The sequence below is a fragment of the Leptonychotes weddellii genome, chromosome 13 (assembly GCF_054177405.1).
Source record: "Leptonychotes weddellii isolate Sample4059 chromosome 13, ASM5417740v2, whole genome shotgun sequence".
NCBI classification, from domain to species: domain Eukaryota; kingdom Metazoa; phylum Chordata; class Mammalia; order Carnivora; family Phocidae; genus Leptonychotes; species Leptonychotes weddellii.
In genome coordinates, this window is record NC_138381.1 from 5,958,118 (window position 1) to 5,966,590 (window position 8,473).

Consider the following 8,473-nt stretch of genomic DNA (forward strand, 5'->3'; position numbering starts at 1 on the left):
TGGATTTTGTTAATGCTTTAATTTCCATTTATTGTGATGATTATGAATTATTTCATCTTTATTTTGTGATGTGGTAAATTACATTGATTTTTAATTTTTTAGTGAATTAATGCTGAAACTTTTTTTTTAAATTTATTTATTTACTTGAGAGAGAGAGATTGAAAGAAGAGCAGGTGCACAGGGCAGGGGAGGGGCAGCAGAGGAAGAGAGAAACTTGAACAGACTCTATTCAGAGGGAGCCCAACTGAGGGGGGGGGCTCTTATGACCCTGAGGTGCCCTGATGTTGAGACATTTTCAAAGAGATAAATAATTTACCCTACATTACACAACTGGAAATTAAAGCTATTATTTAAACAACTTTTAGGCTGCATCTTTTGAACCATTTCCAGAAAATTCTACTTTTTAGTATTCTGAAATATTTTAGTTTACCCGACAGAAAAGCCTCTGACTTGTGATAAAACAATGATACAACATCTCTATTTTAAGCATGATTGAAATTAACTTAGATTAAAATATTGAAAATGATAATATGTATGTATATATATATATATATACATATGCCTACATATATGTATGAGTTTAAGTAAAATTTTGCCCATTATTTGGAATTGTAATTTCTTCTGATTTCTGATTTAATTAATCTTCTGATTGTTATTCATCAAATTAAAGCACAACAATTTAATAAAAATATTCATGTGCCATCCAAGAACAATAAAATTCTGATCATAGAGGTTAATACTAGAACTCATTTAAATAATTTACTTCAACCACAACTTGGACAATACATTTTACTATAAATCTGAAGTTTGATATTTTATAAAATACTTAACCTATGCTTTAATTGGCAACATCAATTCTACTATTTAATATATTTTAACTACTCACATCAGGAGACTATTAGCTTTGTATACTTTTATAGTCAAAGATTGACAACATAAGAGAAATTATAAATGGGAGCTATATTAGTTCATCTTTTCAATCCCGTTCCTAGTAAAGGACTATTCCCTTTAGGGAACTCCTACGTGTTCAATGCACTCGGTTGTTCCATGAAGCAGAGTACAAAATCTCAGGAGCTCAGCCTACTGCCTAGTAAATTTCATAGTTATAAAAATTATCTTCAGTTTTTAATCTGTTCTTGTAATTGAATTAATTGCATATTTAGTTTTCTACTTGTGTTCCTTTGTATCAACGTTGGCATTTTTTTTTAACCTTCAGTGGGTTAGCTACTTTTTAGCTTCCCTTTTTAATTATCAAGTAATTTGCTTTCATTCTTTAATCACTTATATTACTTTTAGGAAGTTGTCCCAATTTATGCCACCAAACAGAGCCATTTTATATACATTAATTTAATATTCCTTCAATTCTCTTTTAAAGGCCAAAAAAAAAAAAAAGGTTGTCTTTACAAAACAGTTTAGGAATTGTTTAGAAAGAAATTTAGTCATAGCCCTGAAATTTTACATTATTTTTTCAATGAATTTTAAGAGTCTAGTATATGTTTCTCAGACCTTTCATAACTAGACTTAGTCAACCTTCCCTGAGGCTCTTCTCTTCAACTAATCAATTCATGCTTGTCCTCAATAAACATTTATTGGGTAACTACTATATTACAAATATTGTCTTAGAAATTGAGAATATGGAACTCAACAGGATGTTAGAGAATCTCAATTAGCTTAAATCAAGTGAGAGGAGCAGAAAATAAATCACTAATTTGTCAATGATTTTTTTTTTTTTCAGAAAGTGAGAAGTCCTGTCACTTCTCTGTCCTTTCTGCTGAGTATGGCCCCCCTTGACCTGCATCCAGCACGTTCTGTGGAAACAATTTAGATTGTGTTGGGATGGTTTTTCTGCAAAAGCTTCCATGTAGCATTGAAATCCATTTCCCTTTTTGATCCCACAAGTTTCTCAGGGGTATCAAGTTTTCTAATTTAGCTTCTAATTCTAGATGCAATATTTGTGGCATTTTGATATTGTCCATCATTATTTATTTAAAACATATTTGTATGAGAAATCTATGTTCTAATCTATTAAATGATAAACAACCCAGAAGGTCAAAATTCTGTACATTCTCAGAAAGACACCTACTCAGGTTAGTGTGATTATCATGTCCTAGAGTGTATAAAGAGCTCCTTCCCCCTTTTTCATATTTTTAAAACATGTATTAAAATACCTCACCCCATTAAGCAATATTCATAAGACATCGTTTTGCTCATCTCATACAACACTGAAATAATTATATAAGATGAAGAGTTCCATGGATGCATTTCTAGAACATTCTATTTCTGCAGAGAATATTTGGTCACTACTTTCATACAATTATAGGGAGATAATTCTTCTCAGAGGACAGCAAGATTCCTGAAAGGATCCTTATTCACTTGAGCAATTTAAAAATTATAAGGAGACTAATGAGACTACCTTGTTCGTCTTAAATGTCAGAGACTAGATATCTCTACAATAGTTATGCTGGACCACTGAAAGTTGCCCAACTTCAAAGAAAAAGTAAACACAGCCCTATCAGTGGTAGAAATGTTAAGAAGATTTAAGTTCCCTGGTCAGTTCTCAATAAAAGACTGCCACTAAAAAGCCCTCAGTGGCAAACCCATTCAGGACCCCTCTCACTCTAGAGAGCTTTTTTCTTTCCTTTCTGTTCTCACTTCACTTAACGAACTTCAATTCACTTCACCCTTTGTGTCCGTGAAATTCATTCTTCGACTCTGTGAGACAAGAACGCTGTAACGCTAGGACTTGCTCCCTGCCCTACACACACCTTAATGTATATCCTCCTCATAAGGGACAAGGAGTTAATGATTTGTTTGGAGTCTCTCAGCACAACAGATAATATCTAAGAAGTGACCGAGTGAGGTCATCATGTGCATATTCCAGATCACTGGAGCTAGCCATCTGGACACCAAGACCACCTGGTTCCAGGAAATAAGTGACTTATGATAGACACTGGACCCTGTCCTTGTTCTGATCAGTTCCTGGATGCCTGAGAGGACACGTGTGCCACATGTCATCAATAAAAACCCCAGGCCCCAAGCAAAGAGATGAAACTCATGCTCCTTTTCCTTTCCAAGTCTCCCAGATGCTCAGTCTGTATCTCTCTATATACATTTTCAATAAACTCTCACTTCCTACTGACTCATGTTTGATTTCCATCCTGCACGAAGCCAAGGACCTTATTGGCTGGTCCTGCTGGACCCTCTCTGGGTCCTCGGACCTGGCCTGCCTGGCATCACTATCATGAATAATATATCCTAGTGCAGAGAAATGGGCAATTTAAAAAGTACTTACAAGAAAGGTTGTTTAAAACATATTAGCCTGTTTTGGCAGATTATGTTTCAGTAACAACAATCACAAACAAACAAACAAAAACAAATCAAAGAAGAAGAAGAGGAAGAAATCTCAGTGGCTGAGAAATTATACTTCCTTGCTCACATGTAGTTACGGGAAACAGAAAATGGGGCTGAGCCTTGCCAGGAGCCTTGCCAGGAGTTGGAAGTTGTGATACTGAACATTACGTAGACGACTCAGAGGGGGCCTCACTGAGCAGCATTAGAGCAAAGGCCTGATGAGATGAGGTTGTGAAGTGAAGAGACACCCTCAAGCGGAGGCCTAGCCTGGAGGTCAGTGAGAACGGGAGGGAAGGATAAGAAGAGATGAAGTCAGAGGTCAGAGCTGAGCTGTGTGAGGCAGATCGATGTGGTTTTGTAAATCAATTTAAGGCATTTAACTTTTTTTTTTTTCCTTAACCACAGGCTGCTTGGTGAAAAAAGACAAAAACAAAAAAACCCAACACAATTGTTAAGCTAGAGGAAGAGAACAGTGGGAAGGGTATTTTGCCAGCGAGTAAAGAAGTAATAGTGGATTGGGCCAGAGAAATATCAGTGACAGGGGTCCAATTCTGCTTCTCTTTTCAGGATAATGTTGTCAAGTTATGTTGATAGAAGTAGGATGTTAAGGAATGAGTAGACTCAAACATCCAACAGAATGGACTGCCCATTAAATGGAATTGGACCTGAAAGCACATATTCCAATAGGTAATTAGTCTCACAGCTCTGGAGTTCAAAGTAAAGATCTAGGCTGGTAATGTAAATTTCGGAGATATATATATTTAAATATATTTCTATATAGTTATGTATTTATATATATAGTTCATAAATATAATTTTATTTCATTTTTGTCCCCTCTTAAAATCTTAGTTAAGAAAGATATAGCCACAGTGATCACACCTTTAAATAATAAATACTTCAAAGAAGATATATAACTCAAGTTGCTACCTATTAAAAACAACTTTCAAATGAAACTTATTTTTACAGAAAATGCTAATGATCACCAATACCTCTGTTCTTCATCTCCTTCTTGAGAAAAATGTCAAGACCAGTTATCACCCACGATAATTATGTGGAACTACAGATCTGATATCTGGACAGGGGAATATGGGGAGTAAGGACATGGGTAACAACGAGGCCTGGCCTCAAAAACTACAGACCTTTCCCACTATCCAAAAATAGTCCATTCCCATGAAACCTCCAGTAAAGCAAAATGGGGTGAAGCAAAGAGGCAAGTAACATTCACTTAAATGGAAAAATGTTTTGAGCATTTCCAGACCCCAAAAATAAGCACTCTTAGTTTTTTCTGACACCTCAGGATACATCTGACTAAAGGATGCACAGAACAAACGGAGAGAAAGCACACATGCTCACAGACACCGTTCAAAGCTCTGGGGGCTGGATGCCGAGTTGCTGAGTGCAGTTCCCGGAGACGGCGCTGGGGGGCGCCGCGCTCCCTGAGCTGCCTTTATAAGGGTTCTGCTCTAGGCAAAACAAACACTGGAGGCTACTTTTGCTTTTCACCTTATTTGGTAAAAGAGCAAATCCTCTCCAGATTTCTTTTGGTTCGTGAAAACCGATACTACAATAATACAGGTCTTTCGTAAAAGCAAAAGTGGCATAACTCGAACTTTCAAAAAGTGGGTCTACCTGTATTCGTTGTACCTTCACGTCATTCCTTCCCTCTCCCGCCACGCAGAGGTTCGAATGGAAAAATCAGGGGATCTAAGGAAGAGACAAAGAAACCACAGGATGGAAAGTAAGCCTACTTGTCATCATTTATGGGCATTGACACGAGAGGAAAAATTAACTTTTGTTGTGTGAAGCTGCTAAGATGTGGGGGTTTGCTTGTTAAAGCACCTAGTGGTACACGCCCCGAATAATAAACCTCTTATACTACATTTTACTCTGAGTATTTTTCCCTAAAATATATACAAATATTTCTCAATCAACATAATTGTTTAAGTTAATTTGCTTTGGATAAAAAAAATGTTGATACCTTGTTTCTCAACTTTGAAAAATAAAATCCTTAGCAAAGTAACATGATGGGGAAATAGAAAATTAAAAAAGCAAGATGGACAAAAACCAAAATAGCACTTTTTCCGGGAACAAATTTATTTTATATGTACAAAATGATAAATGTAGGACTATAGCTCTAAATTTTGTGTAATAGAGCATTAATTGTAACCAATCTGTTTGTGATGTGGATTTTACAGTTTTCTTTTGGATGTGTAATTTTCCTTAAGCACAACTTTATGGATTCTTGTGTTATTAACATTGGAGGAGTGTTTTGCTGGTCCAGATATGTTGGCCTGTCTCCTGTCATTTTTAGTAGTAAAGTGAAATGATTTTCAGTTTCCAGTGAATTCACCACTCTTTTAATTGCCCCCTGAGGAGCAAGGTGTCAGTAAGGATTCTTACCAAATCTTGCATAATGATTAAAAATGGAGAAACCAAGGCAGCTAAAGAAAAGGTCACTGTATAATCTCCTCTTATTGAAACAAATAGACTTAATGGAAGTACTCTATCTTTTGTGTATATCTCAGTGACATTTTTCAGTCCTGAAGAATTGATCCTTTCCAGTTTCATTACACTGAATTAAATGTTATGTTTATGAGCTTTCTCTTATCAACAGTAATGAGGCAAGCATCTCTATTTTCACTTTTTTCTCTCATGAAAATTAACTTTTATTATTTTTTTAAGATTTTACTTATGTATTTATTTAGAGAGAGAGAGCATACACATGAGTGTGGGAGAGGCAGAGGGAGAGACAGAATCTCAAGCAGACCCCTCAAGGAGCGCAGAGCCCAATGCGGGGCTCCATCTCACAACCCTGAGATGGTGACCTGACCCAAAATCAAGTCAGTTGCTTAACCGACTGAGCCACCCAGGCATCCCAAAATTAACTTTTAAATATAAAAGTTTAGTTGTACTTTCCTTTGTCAAGTACTAGAGATATAAATGTTTCTAAAGTAAGGGTGTTTACACAATACACACACTTTGGACTATAATATAGATGTTATTGTGTAATGTTTATTTTAAATAGTTTAAACTGGCATGTGCTCATGTAACTGGTTTGTAAACATATATCAATGATAATATTTCCGTTTTTGAATGCCCCATAAATTATTTAGTAAATTTCTTCTTGTTGGATATTAGATTCTGTTGGGGGAGAAAAAAATCTAAGACATATCACTACACTTAAGTAAAATAAATTTTAAGTAAAGCTTAATGGCAAAAGAAATATCTTGCTGAGTCGATATCTGATATCCAACATTAGCTGGATGACTAAAATCGTATCGTCCCTTTTCATCTCCATTTATGTAACAGGGTCCAGAAGAAAATTTCTAATATATAAAACGTCATCCCTTTTGCCACTTGTGTTCCTCTGATCACACTCTCGTTAGTGGAAAAGCCTATGATTTTAGGCACAGCCTGAGGTTGGACATTGTGGCTCCTTGACTGTCAGATGGAGTTTATTCTTTAAAATATATGGTTTCTTGGGCGCCTGGGTGACTCAGGCCACCTTTTATTTTGCTTCATGGATTTTTTTATTCTTTTTTTTTAATTTAAAAATGACATGCTTCCATCTGCTAAAGCATTCTGTAAATAAACACAGAATAATGCCACAAATGAATTTTCTTACAGTGTATCTGAGAGTCATCAAAAATGGATATGAACAGAACAGTAAGAAGAATTCTAATTTAATAGTTCATTTTGAAATGACAGGATAAAAAATTCTCCAATTAGTTTCATTATTTAGTCAATATAGTAGATATTTGCCTTTATTATGTGTTGTCTAGCATGCATTCACATTTCACAATGATACCAAGTTTCATTTGGGAGTGAAATTATTTTTCTCTGATTTTGTGTGGCCTTTAGGGAATATTTATCCCACTTGATCTCCTTCCTCTATGGAATCACCGGAACACCAGATTCTTCCTCTCCTCCATTCCTGATAAAGTGAGTGGTGGACATGAGACCACAGTTCTGCCCAACACACGCTGTCTCCCAGGACCCTGCATTGTGAGGAAATGGCTTATGGGTAGAGGGTAGGGTAATTCACCCTTCAGTCTTAGCAGTGCCCTGGCAGCCACATCCAATACAGATGCTAGACAACTGCTGTTTCCAATACGTATCAAGAATCTTAAAAAGTTCCTATATCTAGGGGCACCTGGCTGGCTCGGTCAGAGAAGCATGCGGCCCTTGATCTCAGGGTTGTGAGTTTGAGTCCCACATTGGATGCAGAGATTACTAAAAAAATTAACTTTTTTTTCCAAAACTCATATTCCTAGACCTAAGTTGCAATTTTGGCAATCTAATTTATAGGAGTATTGCAGATTATTAAAACTATTCATTCCTGAAATGTTATAATGGTACCGCACATTACTTGATGCTTACTATATGCTGTTCCTCCCTGCCAACCATTTTGCATGCATAATTCTATTACTTCCACCATGTGTGTTTGAGAGCGTGTAACTTTCCTTGCTTGAACACGTATCTCTGAACCCAGAGTCCCAGCTCTCAACCACTCACAGTTCTACTGTCAACGTGTTTACTGCTTTATCTATTATTTTTAATTCATCCATTGGCTCCTGAGGACCTCATTTCTATCCAACACAGCACTATAGCGTGGACTCACATAGCTAGACATGATATTATCTCTGCCTTCGTTGCAGGTTACTAAACAGAAACACTTAATTTAAACAGTTACGTGAAATTGAATATGGTTGGCCTCACAATGGATGTCAGGGGCGGAGAGAGCATTATTTATATATATATATATTTAAAGATTTTATTTATTTGAGAGAGAGAATGAGATAGAGCATGAGAGGGGGGAGGGTCAGAGGGAGAAGCAGACTCTCTGCTGAGCAGGGAGCCCAATGCGGGACTCGATCCTGGGACTCCAGGATCATGACCTGAGCCAAAGGCAGTCGCCCAACCAACTGAGCCACCCAGGTGCCCAAGAGAGCATTATTTAAAGGCCATGGTCAGTTTTCATGGATCAGGATCCAGAAAGGATTTACAACAAAGTGACCGGCTAACACATTGAAGAATATGAGGCACTCTGCAGGCAGCAGAGTACGGGAGAGATTGGAGGAAAAGGTGACATCTTCACGGAGTTTTTATAGCAATGAAACTG

At 36.7% G+C, this 8,473-nt stretch overlaps 1 long non-coding RNA gene across 1 annotated transcript in view; it reads right to left on the reverse strand.

Annotated features, from left to right (window-relative positions):
• Window positions 1–4,915: 4,915 nt before the first annotated feature.
• Window positions 4,916–8,473, reverse strand: part of LOC115939736 (uncharacterized) — a 786,065-nt gene continuing 782,507 nt past the window's right edge. The window contains exon 5 of the long non-coding RNA XR_014139548.1: window positions 4,916–5,055. This is a non-coding gene — a long non-coding RNA (uncharacterized LOC115939736). The remainder of the gene's footprint in view (window positions 5,056–8,473) is intronic.